Source organism: Hemiscyllium ocellatum, chromosome 22, assembly GCF_020745735.1.
Source record: "Hemiscyllium ocellatum isolate sHemOce1 chromosome 22, sHemOce1.pat.X.cur, whole genome shotgun sequence".
Lineage (NCBI taxonomy): Eukaryota > Metazoa > Chordata > Chondrichthyes > Orectolobiformes > Hemiscylliidae > Hemiscyllium > Hemiscyllium ocellatum.
Genome location: NC_083422.1, coordinates 22,890,417 through 22,905,300, shown reverse-complemented (window position 1 = coordinate 22,905,300; position 14,884 = coordinate 22,890,417). Strand labels below are relative to the sequence as shown.

Below are 14,884 nucleotides of genomic sequence, written 5' to 3'. Positions count from 1 at the left end.
GTACATCAATTTTTGCTGAAAATGTGCAGCAGGTCAGGCAGCATCCAAGGAACAGGAGATTCGATGTTTCGGGCATGAGCCCTTCTTCAGGAATGAGGAAAGTGTGTCCGGCAGGCTACGATAGAAGGTAGGGAGGAGGGACTTGGGGGAGGGGCGATGGAGATGCGATAGGTGGAAGGAGGTCAAGGTGAGGGTGATAGGCCAGAGTGGGGTGGGGGCGGAGAGGTCAGGAAGAAGATTGCAGGTTAGCTAGGTGGTGCTGAGTTCGAGGGATTTGACTGAGACAAGGTGGGCGGAGGGGAAATGAGGAAACTGGAGAAATCTGAGTTCATCCCTTGTGGTTGGAGGGTTCCTAGGCGGAAGATGAGGAGCTCTTCCTCCAACCGTCGTGTTGTTATGGTCTGGCGATGGAGGAGTCCAAGTACCTGCATGTCCTTGGTGGAGTGGGAGGGGGAGTTAAAATATTGAGCCACAGGGTGGTTGGGTTGGTTGTCCGGGTGTCCCAGAGGTGTTCTCTGAAACGTTCCGCAAGTAGGCGGCCTGTCTCCCCAATATAGAGGAGGCCACATCGGATGCAGCGGATGCAGTAGATGATGTGTGTGGAGGTGCAGGTGAACGGATGCAATAGATGATGTGTGTGGAGGTGCAGGTGAACGGATGCAAGAGATGATGTGTGTGGAGGTGCAGATCCGCTGCACCCGATGTGGCCTCCTCTATATTGGGGAGACAGGCCGCCTAATTGCGGAACGTTTCAGAGAACACCTCTGGGACACCCGGACCAACCAACCCAACACCCCGTGGCTCAACACTTTAACTCCCCCTCCCACTTCACCAAAGGCATGCAGGTACTTGGACTCCTCCATCGCCAGACCATAACAACACGACAGTTGGAGGAAGAGCACCTCATCTTCCGCCTAGGAACCCTCCAAACCACAAGGGATGAACTAAAATTTCTCCAGTTTCCTCATTTCCCCTCCCCCCACTTTGTCTCAGTCAAATCCCTCAAACTCAGCACCACCTTCCTAACCTGCAATCTTCTTCCTGACCTCCCCGCCCCACCCCACTCCGGCCTATCACCCTCACATTGACCTCCTTCCACCTATCGCATTTCCATCGCCCCTCCCCCAAGTCCCTCCTCCCTACCTTTTATCTTAGCCTGCTAGACACACTGTCCTCATTCCTGAAGAAGGGCTCATGCCCGAAACGTCGAATCTCCTGTTCCTTGGATGCTGCCTGACCTGCTGCGCTTTTCCAGCAACACATTTTCAGCTCTGATATCCAGTATCTGCAGACCTCACTTTCTCCTTGTACATCAATTTTTCCCAATCTATCACCATTTAAATGATAAGGTTTGTGAGCAAACCATGCTATTTGGCCCATCGGGTCTGGGTCCACCACTCAGCGTCATAGGGATGTAGAGCATGGAAACAGACCCTTTGGTACAACTCATCCATGTTGACCAGATATCCTAAATTAATCTAGTTCCATTTGTCAGCATTTGGCCTAGATATCTCTAAATCCTTCCTAGTCACATAATCATCCTGATGCCTTATAAATGTTGTTAATGTACCAGCCTCCACCATTCCCTCTAGCAGCTCATTCCATGCATGAAAAAGTTACCCCTTTAGCTCCCTTACATATCTTGCCCCTCTCACTCTAAACCAATGTCCTCTAGTTCTGGACTCTCCCACCACACGGAAAAGACCTTGCCTGCCCCTCATGATTTTATAAACCTCTATAAGGTCATCCTCAGCCTCCGACAGTCCAGGGAAAACAGCCCCAGCTTATTCAGCCTCTCCCTACAGATCAAACCCTCTAACCCTGGAAATAACCTCGTAAATAATTCCTGAACCCTTTCAAGCTCACACCATCTTTCTGATAGCAAGGAGACCAGAATTGCACACAATATTGCAACAGTGGTCTAATCAATGTACTATACAGCTGCAACGTGATCTCCTAATTCCTATACTCAATTCTTTGACCAATAAAGGAAAGCATACCAAACACCTTCTTCATTATCCTATCTACTTGTGACTCCACTTTCAAGGAGCTATGAACCTGAACCCCAAGGTCTCTTTTTTCAGCAACACTCCCCAGGATGTTACCATTAAGTGTATAAGTCCTGCTCTGATTTGCTTTTCCAAAATGCACATTTATCTAAATTAACCTCCATCTGCCACTCCTCAGTATATTGGCCCATCTGATCAAGATCCCATTGTACTCAGAGGTAACCCTCTTCACTGTCCACTGCACCTCCAATTTTGGTGTCATCTGCAAACTTACTATACCTCCAATGTTTAAAGCCAAATAGTTTATATTAATGACAAAAAGCAGAGGACCCAGCGCCGATCCTTGTGGCACACCACTGGTCACAGGTCTCCAATCTGAAAAGCAATCATTCACCACCATCCTATGCCTTCTACCTTTGAGCCAGTTTATATTCAAATGGCTAGTTCTCCCTGTATTCCATGAGACCTAACCTTGCTAACTAGTCTACTATGAGGAACCTTGTTGAACGTCTTACTGAAGTCCATATAGATCATGTCCACCACACTGCCCTCATCAATCCTCTGTGTTACTTCTTCAAAAAACTCAATCAAGTGAGTGAGATATGATTTTCCATGCACAAAGCCATGCTGACTATCCCTAATCAATTCTTACCTTTCCAAATACATGTAAATACTGCCCCTCAGGATTCCCTCCAAAAACTTGCCCACTACTGATGTCATGCTCACCAGTCTAGAGTTCACTGGCTTTTCCTTAGCACCTTTCTTAAACAGTGGTACCATGTTAGACAACCTCAGTCTTCCGGCACCTCACCTGTGACTATCGCTAATACAAATATCTCAGCAAGGGTCCCAGCAATCACTTCCCTAGCTTCCCACAAAGTTCTAGGGTATACCTGATCAGGTCCTGGGGATTTATCCACCTTTGTGTGTTTTAAGACATCCAGCACCACTGTCTCTGTCAAATATGGACATTTTTCAAGATGTCACCATCTACTTCCCCACATTCTATATCTTCCATCTTCTTCTTCACAGTAAGCACTGATGCAAAGTACTTGTTTAGTATCTCCCTAACACCTGCAGTTCCACAAATCGGGCCTCCTTGCTGATCATTGAGGAGCCCTATTGTCTCCCTAATTACCCTTTTGTCCTTAATGTATTTGTAGTGTCCCTTTGGATTCTCCTGAACCTTACTTGCCAAAGCTATCTCATGTCCCTTTTTGCCCTCATGACTTCCCTCCTAAGTATACTCCTACTGCCTTTATACTCTTCCAGGGATTCACTCGATCTATCCTGTCTATACCTGGCATATACTTCCTTCTTCAACCATGGCTAATGTGTTTCTCACCCTATTCTCCTGCTTTCTCTCCGTAACCCTTGATCCCCTTAATATTCAGGAACATATCTATCTTTGTCTTAAATACATTCTACAATTTGGCCTCGACAGCTTTCTATGGTAATGAATTCTACAGATTAATCACCCTCCAGCTGAAGAAATTCCTCCTCATCTCAGTTCTAATGGGTTATCTCTTCATTCTGAGGCTATGCCCTCAGGTCCTAGTCTCTGCTACTAATGGAAACCCCTTCTCCACCCCACTCTATCCAGGCCTCTCAGTCTTCTGTAAGTTTCGATGAGAATCCTTTCTCATCCTTCTAAACTCCAGAGTCCTCAACCACTTCTTGTATCACAAGCCCTTCATCCCTGGAATCGTTCTTATAATCCTCCTCTGGAATTCCTTCAATGCCAGTAAATCCTTCCTTTAATATGGGGCCATAACTGCTCACAATATTCCAAATGCAGTCTAACCAGACCCTTATACAGCCTCTGTAGTACTTCTGTGTTCTTGTATTCTAGCCCTCTTGACATTAATGCATTGCCCACTCTACGAGTCCGTCCAAGCCCTCTGCAACCTCCCCACTTCCTCAACACTATCTGTCTCTCCATATATCTTAGTGTCATCTTCAATGTCGTCAGTTCCTTTGTCCATTTTTGTTAAGAGTCAAAGAATCCCTGCAGTGTGGAAGTGGGCCATTTGGCCCATGGAAACTTTACTGACCCTCCAAACAGTCTAGAAGTTATTCTGACAGTTATGTAGTTAACTTAGTGTTGCAATGCATGCCCAGGATCGTGTTACAGGGTTCCAGGAACAGATAATGGTATGGCATTGTGACAGGTTAGTTAAATGACTGGGAGATGAGCTAATACTGAAGGTGATGGTGTTGTAATATGATAGGTCAAATGTGATGGAGGGAACTAGTGTGCCAGACGATGATTAGTTTAAAAAGGCAAAGCAAGCCAGTATGTTTGGGTACGTTAATACAATTAGATAAGCACGGGAAGAATACCTGTATAAATTGCAGGAGAACAAAGAGATTGTGGGGAGTCAGGAAGACATTTTGCTGGCTCTCACAGCTTTGATTTTGCAAGATTAAGGTTTAATTTCATGAAGGATTTTCTGCGTCTCCTGGTAATTTTTTTATAGAGCATTGAATGATTCTTCCACAACAAGTTTGGCGACGAGGATGGGATCAGAAAGAGACCATTCCCTCTGAAAAGAAGATGCAGCTTCAAGGCACTTTTCAGCTGAACCAAGAACTTCCCTGAAGCAGAGAAGGGTTGGCCACCCACAACAAAGATAAGCATTTTGCTAGTACTTTGGACTATAACCTATCAAGTAAGGGAGGTCCTGGGAATGCAGAAGTGCAAAGAAAGCTGCTGGTGGATCTCTCCGATTCAAAGAACCAAAAGATGGATGGTAGATTAAAGTTTGGGGAGACACAGAGGATTGTTCAGGAAAACTGCGCAGAGGGGTGAGTAATATAGAATAAAGAGATTTGTAAAAATTCCATATGATGGTTAGTAAAAATTCCACACGATGGTTAGTAAAAATTCTACATGGTGATAACAAAATTCCATGTGGTGGTTAGTAAAAGTCCATGTGGTGGTAGTAAAAATTCCATGTGGTGAATAAAAGACCCTATAGATACCACCTCGCGGGAAACGAGGGCCTGAACAGATAGGGCAGAATAAATAAGGGGAAATTGTTTTACTAAAAACACTAATAGACCTGTTTAGAAATCCAGCAGATTGGTAGTGGATGGTTAAAAGTAAAATAGTAGAGAACAGTCATTGTGTTAAAGTGTCACTAGACTGTTGAATGTTTTAGAGGCCTGTATGATAATCAGACTGTACTTTTGGAAATCAACAAAGGATCTGTTTAGGCAAGGCTCTGAGAGAGAGACAGAAGCTCTGGTTTGTAGAAAGGCTTTGTCTGTGTGAGAGAAAGAGCAGCTCTAGAGAGAGAGAGAGAGACAGAGAGAGAGTCTATAGTTTAATCATTGCGATCTGGTTTGTATGCATAATTGTTTGTTGGTGGTTGAATGTTTGTGTTTTGTTTCCTTGGAGCTCGAGATTCGGGGGTATTTTGATTTTATTTTGCACTGTCAGAATTTAAGAGTTCTTTTTGAGAGAGATGTTTCAAGAAACTGTTAGCAATTTGCAGAAGCACTCCTACATTGTTTTAGGCTGAATAAATGAGAATGAGTTGTTTGTATTAACTACCTGCAATTGAGGACGTTTAGGAACTGATAGATTGATAAGAGACTGAAATTGAGATACTGAGCAAGAAATTTCCAGTAGCAAAAATTTCTGGAAAATATGAAAAAAGAACTACATATTTATTAATTAAATGGCCAAAAGAGGATACCCATGATAGAAATATGTGCACTGATATGAAAGGGTTAATTAAGAATTACTGACCTAAGAGTAAATCAAACAAGAGGGAACAGGAGTAGGAAAGTTTTACGGCTGAATGGAATTTAGGGAAGGTTTGGGAATGACTTTCCAGGCACCAATTGCGATCGGGGGGTGCCAGAGAGCAGGATGAGCAGTTTCTCTGCACAAAAGCTGGGATGAGAACATCTCCATGTGTTTAGTGCAGAATAAAGAAGCTTCCAGTAAGGAGGCCCAGCAGGGGTCCACATCTGTATTTCCTGGGTTGGAAGGCTTGGGGCAACTCTCCCCCATTTGGGTGAGGAGAATGTAACACATTGTCTTGTAATAAGGGGACAATAGAGAAAATGGGGGAATTAGATTTGGATGCAACTGATCCAGAACAGAATGTGTTTAAAAAAAGAAACAAGAGGCAGGACAGGTAACGAGGCAGTAACACCGGGGAGGATGCTGAAATACAAGTTAGGTTAGAATTGGAATCTGGTGAGGAATCACAATGTAGCAATTTCAATAAGGGAAAGAAGCTCCCACAGGGGAAGGTGCTACGTTTGTTTATAAAAGAGGGGAGACAGATGTTATACATTCCTTGGGGAACCCAGGATCTGGAAAGGCTGAGAAATGTGTTGCCCAGCTTACATGATGGAGTAGGATTAGAGCCTTTGAAGATGAAACCACAAGACAGTTGTTGGCTGTGGAGGATTTGAAGGCACCGCTAATACAATGGTGGGACTCTCGACATTAAGAGCGGTAATGGACTGACCCCATCTGAAGAATGTGGTGGATAATCCGATGATTGATGGTGCTGGGTTTGATTGAATAAAACAAAGGCTATGGCAGGTCCTTAGACTGTTGCCCACGTAAAATTGATCCCATAGCTTTGAGAGGGGATCCATTTGGAGACACTGAGACCCCAGCAGCCTATTTGGACAGTCAGTTGAAAAGGTGGAGGCTTGAAACAGAACAGGCTGTGGAAGGTAGTCAGCTGTTGACCACGACGTTTCGGACTGCTGTTGCTGAGACAAAGCCTTCTCAAATTAAAGTGAAGTTGGAGGAGTTAGTGGATCTGACATCAGGAGTTCAGAGAACACATAGTCCTTGCAGTCGAAATATACTGGAAAGACATAAAGGAGCTGGCTGACCAGTAGGAGGTGGTGCAATGAAAGTTGACACTGCTGCAGCTCAGGAACTTAAAAAGAAAGAACGAGGGAATAGCAAGACAATTTTGCCAGTGTCAACTGGGCTGATTGGCGCTACTGTGATGAATAATATGCCTGTCCAGGGAGCACCCCCTAACGCCACCTGGCAAAGGCCTGAAAACCCCATGCCGGTAATAAACATTTTTGGAGGGGCTTTTCCATGACCATACCAAGGGCAAAACAAACTTAATTAACTGCCTAGATGGAACTGGGGTCTCCAAGGACAGGGACGAGGAGATGGCAGGGCCAAGGGGTATGGAGAGAAGTCAGATTCAGAGAAGATCAGGAATAGTGTGTTGGGGGTGTTATCTACCAGACCATTTTAGAAGAAATTGCCCATATCGGACCTGGCCCTCCTGGCCCCAGAGTGGACCTATGAGTAAGGGATATCCAGCTGTCCTGTCACAAAATCCCTGAACGGGCCCAATGGGCCTGTGAATCCGTATAGGGTGTGCTGAGGGTGCCCAGGGAATCCGAGTAGGAAGAGACAGCACCCTGTGATTATATACAGGAGGCTGAACAGGATCTTGTTTTACAAGTTAGTGTAGAAGGACGGTTGATGCCTGTGATATAGATACTGGAGCTACATATGTTTGCTTCCAACCTCAGTATGCCTCCCACCTTCCTATGCTGGGTAAATTTATTAGGACTGTAGTGTTCTCGGGTAGACCGCAGTTGAGTAGGCTTACAGTTTCAGTAAGGTTACCAATGGATAGTTAACTGGTCGTTTTGCTTTTATTAGTCTCTAAGGGGACACCACTTAATTTGCTAGGTAGGGATGCTTTATTGCAGTTAGAATTAAAATTGGGATGTACACATGAGGGGTTTAGTATACGTAGAGCGACTTCTCAGTTGCAGGAAGCCAGGTGGGCCAATGTATATTGGATAGGCGACATAGATGGTTATATTTGGGAAACTTGGGGAAAATGGAGGACAGCTGCTTAAGGTTTACTGCCTTTGGCTGAGCAACCTTAGTCTGAGCTGCATTGTACAGTGATTTTTTGATGGGATTTAGCGTAAAGTCTTAGGGGAGTGGTGGTACTGTGAGGTTGTCAACCTGCAGCATTTACAGAGTGACGTTGTCGTGATAAGGGGCTTTCGGAGGAGCAATGAGAATCCCATACTACATTGTCAGCAGCTTGTCAAGTTGACAGCCGCATTGATGAAGCATCATTGATGATTATACAGTGTCAGTCACACAAGGAAGGTGGTGATTTGGTGGTTAAGGGTAATCAGGCAGCAGACGAAGCAGATGGACTGGCTTCTGTGTGCGCTTTGGCTGTCATTGTGCTCCAGGTTTGTTTAGATCTGGAGCCAATCATAGTCGACACCATTGTGATTCAAGATGAAGTTACCTTTAAAGGCAAGGTTCGTGAACCGTGGATGACAGGAGAAATTGCATGACTAGCCAAGAGGAAAAGGGAAGCGCACGTAAGGTCCAGGCAACGAAGAACAGAACAGGCTTTGAAGGAATATCGGGAGATTAGGACCAATCTTAAATGAAGAATCAACTGGGCTAAAAGGAACCCTCTCAGATATCTTTATGGCATCCATTATCACTGGTGGGGTGCCAAAGGACTGGAGGGTTGCTCGCGCTGTCCCCCCTGTACAAGAAGGGTAGTAAGGATATTCCGGGTAACTACAGACCAGTGAGCCTAATGTCAGTGGTGGGAAAGTTGCTGGAGAAGGCACTGAGGGATAGGATCTATTTATATTTGGTAAAGAGTGCACTTATCAGTGATAGGCAACATGGTTTTGTTCGAGGGAGATTGTGCATTACCAGCTTAATAGAGTTACTCAAGGAAGTGACCAAGTTGATAGATGAAGTAAGAGCTGTAGTTGTCATATATCATGGACTTTATAAAACGTTTGATAAGGTTCCCCATGGTAAACTAATGGAGAAAGTGAAGTCACATGGTGTATAGGGTGTTCTAGCTGGGTGGATAAAGAACTGGTTGAGCAACAGGAGACTGTAGTAGTTGAAGGGAGTTTCTCGAAATGGAGAAAGGTGACCAGTGGTGTTCCACAGGGATCACTGCTAGGGGCCACTGTTGTTTGTGATATACATAAATGATCTGGAAGAGGGTACTGTTGGTCTAATCAGCACATTTGCAGATGACATGAAGTAGTAGAAAGCATAGGGGACTATCAAAGAATTCAGGCGGATATAGATAGACTGGAGAGTTGGATGGAGAAGCGACAGATGGAGTTCAATCCAGGCAAATGTGAGGTGGTGCATTTCGGGAAGTCCAGCAATTCTAGAGTGAACTATACTGTAAGCAGAAGAGCCTTGGGAAATGTTGATGAGCAGAGAGATCTGGGAGTTTAGGTCCATTGTACCCTGAGGATTGCTGCTCAGGTGGATAGAGTGGTCAAGAAGGCATTTGGTATGCTTGCCTTCATTGGATGGGGTATTGAGTAGAAGAGCTGGCAGGCCAAGTTAAAATTGTACAAGACATTGGTTCAGCTGAATTGAGAATACTGTGTACAGTTCTGGTCGCCACTTTACCAAAATGATGTGAACGCTTTGAAGAGAGTGCAGAGAAGGCTTACGAGGATGTTGCCTGGTATGGCAGGTGCTGATTATACAGAATAGGTTAGGATTGTTTTCATTAGTAAAAAAAAAAGGTTAGTGGGGGACCTGATTGAGGTCTACAAAAGCATCAAGGGTATAGACATGTTTAGACAGTGGATTTGGATCGGCTTGGGCTTACAAGGCCAGAGGGCTGTAAAATTTCTTTGCTCTTAGCGGGGGTGGGCATAACCAGGAAGGCCTGTGTGCACAGAAGAAGGTTTGTGGGTGGCACCTACCCGTTTGTTGACCACTCTCACCTTGGCGGCACATGGGTTGGATCACTGTGCTAGAGGGGAAGTGCTGAGGTAAATAGAAATGGATGGCTTTTGGTCACCTTACTTGTAGGGTTCAGTGGGTTATATATTGTTGCAATGTGATATCTGTTCTCAAAGTAATGTCAGAAAGGAGATAGCGAACCCTGCAGTACATATGCCTGTATCTGATGGGCCATTTAAGCATTTGGTGATCAACTGTGCAGACATGGTAAGGACAGTGAAAAAAAAAGGATATCTGTTGGTGGTCATTGACAGGTTTAGTAGATGGGCAGAAGTGACCCTGTTGAAAGATTCAGGGGCAGGCACAGTGCTAACGCTTTAAACGGCTGAAGTTATTCCATGGTTTGGCCTACCATCGGATATCAGTTTGGGTAATGGGTCTGCCTTTATCCAGATGTGGTTAAATTGGTGCTGCAGACTTGGCAGATTAAGCAAAGGCTTGGTTGTGTGTATCATCCCCAGTCCCAGGTTACGGTGGAATGGATTAACAGTACTTTGAAAGCTAAGCGGAGTAAGATTTGTGCGAGCTCCAATCTTAACTGGGTTAATACGCTGCACTAACTGAGCTACCATATGCAAACTAACTGTATGACTAACTTGGTGTTCCATGAAATCTTACTGGTAGACCCATACCAGTGCCCAAGTGGAGGGGTCCATATGAGGGACCTAGCTTGGAACAACTGGAACTTGAACTTAAGTAAAGCATGCAACAGCTAACTATGATACATGAGTCTATCCACACACAGGAAATACTGAGGGAGCCAGTGTCTGGTAACAGGAAGGCGGACCTGGCAGATCTCGCTTGCTCGTGCCACTGCCCTATCATAACCGCCCTAAATGGGAGTATGTCCCTGGTATTGGTTAGCCAAGGAGTGTCTCCAATATGTTATGGGCCAGGAGTGAGATTGCCACGGGCTGGGAGTCACTTATCCCTGCCATTGGAATTTGCATGAATGCTGGGTGGATTAATTATATCTGTAACGACCAGCAGCAATTTATTGATTAATCTGCTGATGCCCTCTCTGCATTGGGTGAGTAATTGTATGCAGCTGGTCAGGCGGCATGGTGGACACAGCAGGCCTTGGGATGGTTGGATGGTGTTTTGGGCAGATCAGGGGCTTGGTTTTCTTCATTTGGGATTGTTGCAGGTTTTGTATTGCTTGTTGTTGTCTTAGTCTTTTGCTGTGCTCTTCCTCTTGTTAAGTCTTTTTTTTAAAGTGTGTCAGGCTGTGCACAGTCCCCTCTTCCACTATAGGTTCGCTGCTCTGCTTCAATAATCTGATGTCTGCTGTGGTGCTGAAGCTTTGTTCCAATGGAAATGCCTGACGTGCATGTGTTGTGTGCACGTTTAGATTGTGTGGGGTCTTTGGATCTTTTTTCCTGATCCTGTTATTGTGGGACGGGTTTTTGGCATGTGACTCCAGGTGTGGAGAGAGAATACTTTGAGGTTTGGACCCTGGAAATTGTTATTGCCCGCTTTTGGGGCTCTGTCGATAGATTTGGCTTTGGGTGTTTACCTCCTTGTATTCTTTCTCAGTGTGAGACCTGTTGGTCTGAGATGAGCTAATGCTGAAGATGATGGAGTTGTAATGTGATAGGTTAAACTTGCTGGAGGGAAACAGTGTGGCAGATGATGATTAGTTTAGAAAGGCAAAGCAAGCCAGTATGATTGGGTATGCTAATGCTATCAGATAAGCACAGGAAGAATACCTGTATAAATTGCAGGAGAACAAAGAGATTGTGGGGAGTCAGGAAGACATTTTGCTGGCTCCCACAACTTTGATGTTGCAAGATTAAAGTTTAATTTCACGAAGGATTTTCTGCGTCTGCTGGTAATTTTTTTATAGAACATTGAGTGATTCTTCCACAACACCAGCATTCCATCCAGACCCACCCCATCCCTCTAATCCTGCATTCCCCATGGCTAGTCCACCTATCTTGCACATCCCTGAACACTATGGACAATTTAGCTTGGCTAATCCACCTAACGTGTGCATCTTTGGACTGTGAGAAGAAACCAGAGCATCCCAAGGAAACCCATGCAAACACGGGGAGAAAAGGCAAACTCCACACAGTCACTTGAGTGTGGAATTGAACACAGGTCCCTGGCACTGAGGCGAACTACTGAGTCACTGTGCTACCCTACATTGTTAATGTATTATGTGAATATCTGAGGTCTTCACACTGATCCCGCGGAACCTCACCACTCAGCATATGCCATCCTGAAAAAAAACCCCTTTATCCCTACACTCTGCCTTCTGCCAGTCAGCCAATCCTCTATCCACACCAGTCCCTCGCCCCTAACACCATGGCCTGTTATCTTATTTAGCAGCCTCTTGTGAGGCATCTTTTCAGGGTCCTTCTATAAATCCAAACAGATCACATCCACGGGTTCTCCATTGTCTAACTTGCTTGTTAATTTCTCAATCACTCCCTAATCTGTTTTTCTCACTGAAATGGACAACTTCACACTTAGCAACATTATAAAAAGCACCTGCTACAAATTGCCCACTCATTTAACTTGTCTGTATCACGTTTAAATTGCTTTACATCCTGTTCACCACTCACAACCCCACCTAGCTTTGTGTCTTCAGCAAATTTTAAAGTATTATATTTTATTTCCTCATCCAAATCATTGATCTTCATTGTGAATAACTGGGGTTTAAGCACTGAATTTTCTAGTACCCCAGTGCCTTTTTACTCTGTTTGTATTTCCTGCCTGCTAACCAATTCTCAATCTATGTGGTCATATTACTCCCAAACACATGTGCTTTGTTTTTATTTTATGTTTGTTGAGCTTTCAATATTTTTTTCAAAGGTTTTAATTAGATTACTTACAGTGTGGAAACAGGCCCTTCAGCCCAACAAGACCACACCAACCCTCCAAAGAGCAACCCACCCAGACCCATTGCCCTACATTTACCCCTTCACCTAACATTATAGGCAATTTAACATGGTCAATTCACCTGACCTGCACGTTTTTGGGCTGTGGGAGGAAACCAGAGCACCCGGAGGAAACCCATACAGACATGGGGAGAATGTCTGCAAACTCCACACAGACAGTTACCTGAAGCGGGAATTAATCCTGGGTCTCTGGTACTGTGAAGCAACAGTGCTAACCACTGTGCCACCGTGCCCACATCCACTGGTTCTCTCTTATCCATTCTACTAGTTATGTCCTTAAAAAGTCCAGAATGCTTGTCAAACATGATTTCCCTTTCATAAATCACTTTTGACTTTTTCTAATCCCATTGATATTTTCTAAGTGCCTCATTATCACGTCCTTTTAAGTAGATTCTAACATTTTCCCTATTAGTGATGTCAGGTTAACTGATCTATAATTCCTTATTTTTCCCTAAACCCCACATCCTCCAGCTTTATTAAATAATGAGGTTACATTTGCACATCTTTCAATTTTCCAGGACTGTTCCAGAATCTACAGAATTTTCAAAGGTTTCAAAAGCAAGTCATCCACAATTTCATGGTCATGTCCTTTAGTATTCTGGGATGTAGATGACCAGGTCCTGGTGATTTATCAGTTTCAATCCCATTAATTTCTCTAGCACTATTTTTTAAAAAAGCACTATCAAACTTCCTTCAATCCTTCTTCAAAATTCAACCTTTGGTTCCCTACAATTTCTGTGAAGTTACTTGTGTCTTCTTCTGTGAAGGACTCTGCCACGTTCATGTTCTCTGGTATAGAAACTCCCGTAGTGGACATATTAGATTTACATTTATCTCTACTAATCGTTCTCTTTTTAAATACTGATTAAAGCTTTTACACTTGTAAGTTTACTCTCATGTTCTAATTTTGCTCTTTTCTCAGCACTTTTCTCCCTTCCATGTGTTCTTCCATTTAGCAAATCTTTGTAAATTTGTTCCCTTGCCTCCACTATGTATTCAGTGGCCTCTATAAAGATCTGAAGGATCAAAGCTTCCCAAAAATACTAGACAACACTCAACTGCCCTAGAGCAATCTTGGCAAATGTTCCCTCATCCAATGTTAACTATAACATTTTGTTTTTGAGCATAACGGTTTTTTCCCAGTATGTGCTTGTACATTTTTTGCACAGCTACACAAGCTCAATGTTTGTTTAATAAAAAAGGCCCATGCAGTGCCTTTCCAGCTGCTACCTGTTCATGTATATACTCAGATTAACAGAAATGCCGGTACTGCCATCTTCTTCATAGGTAGAACATCAAGAAACATTTCCCTCACAGGAGGTTCACAGATAGTCCAGATGATATCTAAGTTATTACACCAAAAACATTTGACAGTGATATTTTATTTTTGCTATCAGCATATGAAAGCAGCAGAAGGATGAAATGGTGATATTTAGAAGGCATAGTCTAGAGTGAGAATTTCAAATTTAGCATCCAGGGAGATGAAGACACAGTCACCAATTGTGGAGCAATATACATCATAGATTTATATTAGGCCAGATTTAAATAAACACAGAGATCTCAGAGGGTTTTAGAACTTAGGAAGATGAAGTCACAGAGTGATTTGAAATCAACATGAGAATCAATGATTTATTAAATTTCACAAAAGTTCGTCAGATGAGGAATGTTATACAATTGCTTCTTTGTTAAGCTATCTTTTTCATTTTAAGCTATTATCCTAGTGCTATTCTTCCATGACATGAAAATGCATAACAATTCATTTTAGACCTTGGACTTTACATTCAGACGGGTAGAATGGTTTCAGAGACAAAGGATTTGAGCTACATGGTTTGAAGCTAATTCCCAATTGTCTAAAAGAACTTGAGCGGAGATTTGATAGAGACATGCAGGGTTATGACATGTTCACTAAGACATGCAAGGAAAGCATTCTCCCATGAGTCAATGGCACTAGGATTAAATGACATAGATTAAAGATTCTGGGCAAGAGTTACAGGTGGCAAAGCACATTACCATAAAGCAAGTGAGATCATGACTTGGAGCTTGTTGTTTACAAAAGCTGGTTCAAACTGAGATGATCATTGTATCCAAAAGGAAACTGGAAGCGTAGTTGGAAGGAGTTAAATGTACAGGCCATGGGGATAGAGTGAGGAAATGGAACTGATTAGATTTGTCTACAAATAATGGGTTTAGATTTG

The 14,884-nt window shown here is 43.6% G+C and overlaps 1 protein-coding gene across 1 annotated transcript in view; it reads right to left on the bottom strand.

The window, feature by feature from the left end:
- LOC132826138 (cilia- and flagella-associated protein 46) overlaps positions 1-14,884 on the bottom strand; it is a 214,053-nt gene that overhangs the window by 44,585 nt on the left and 154,584 nt on the right. The window lies entirely within an intron of this gene.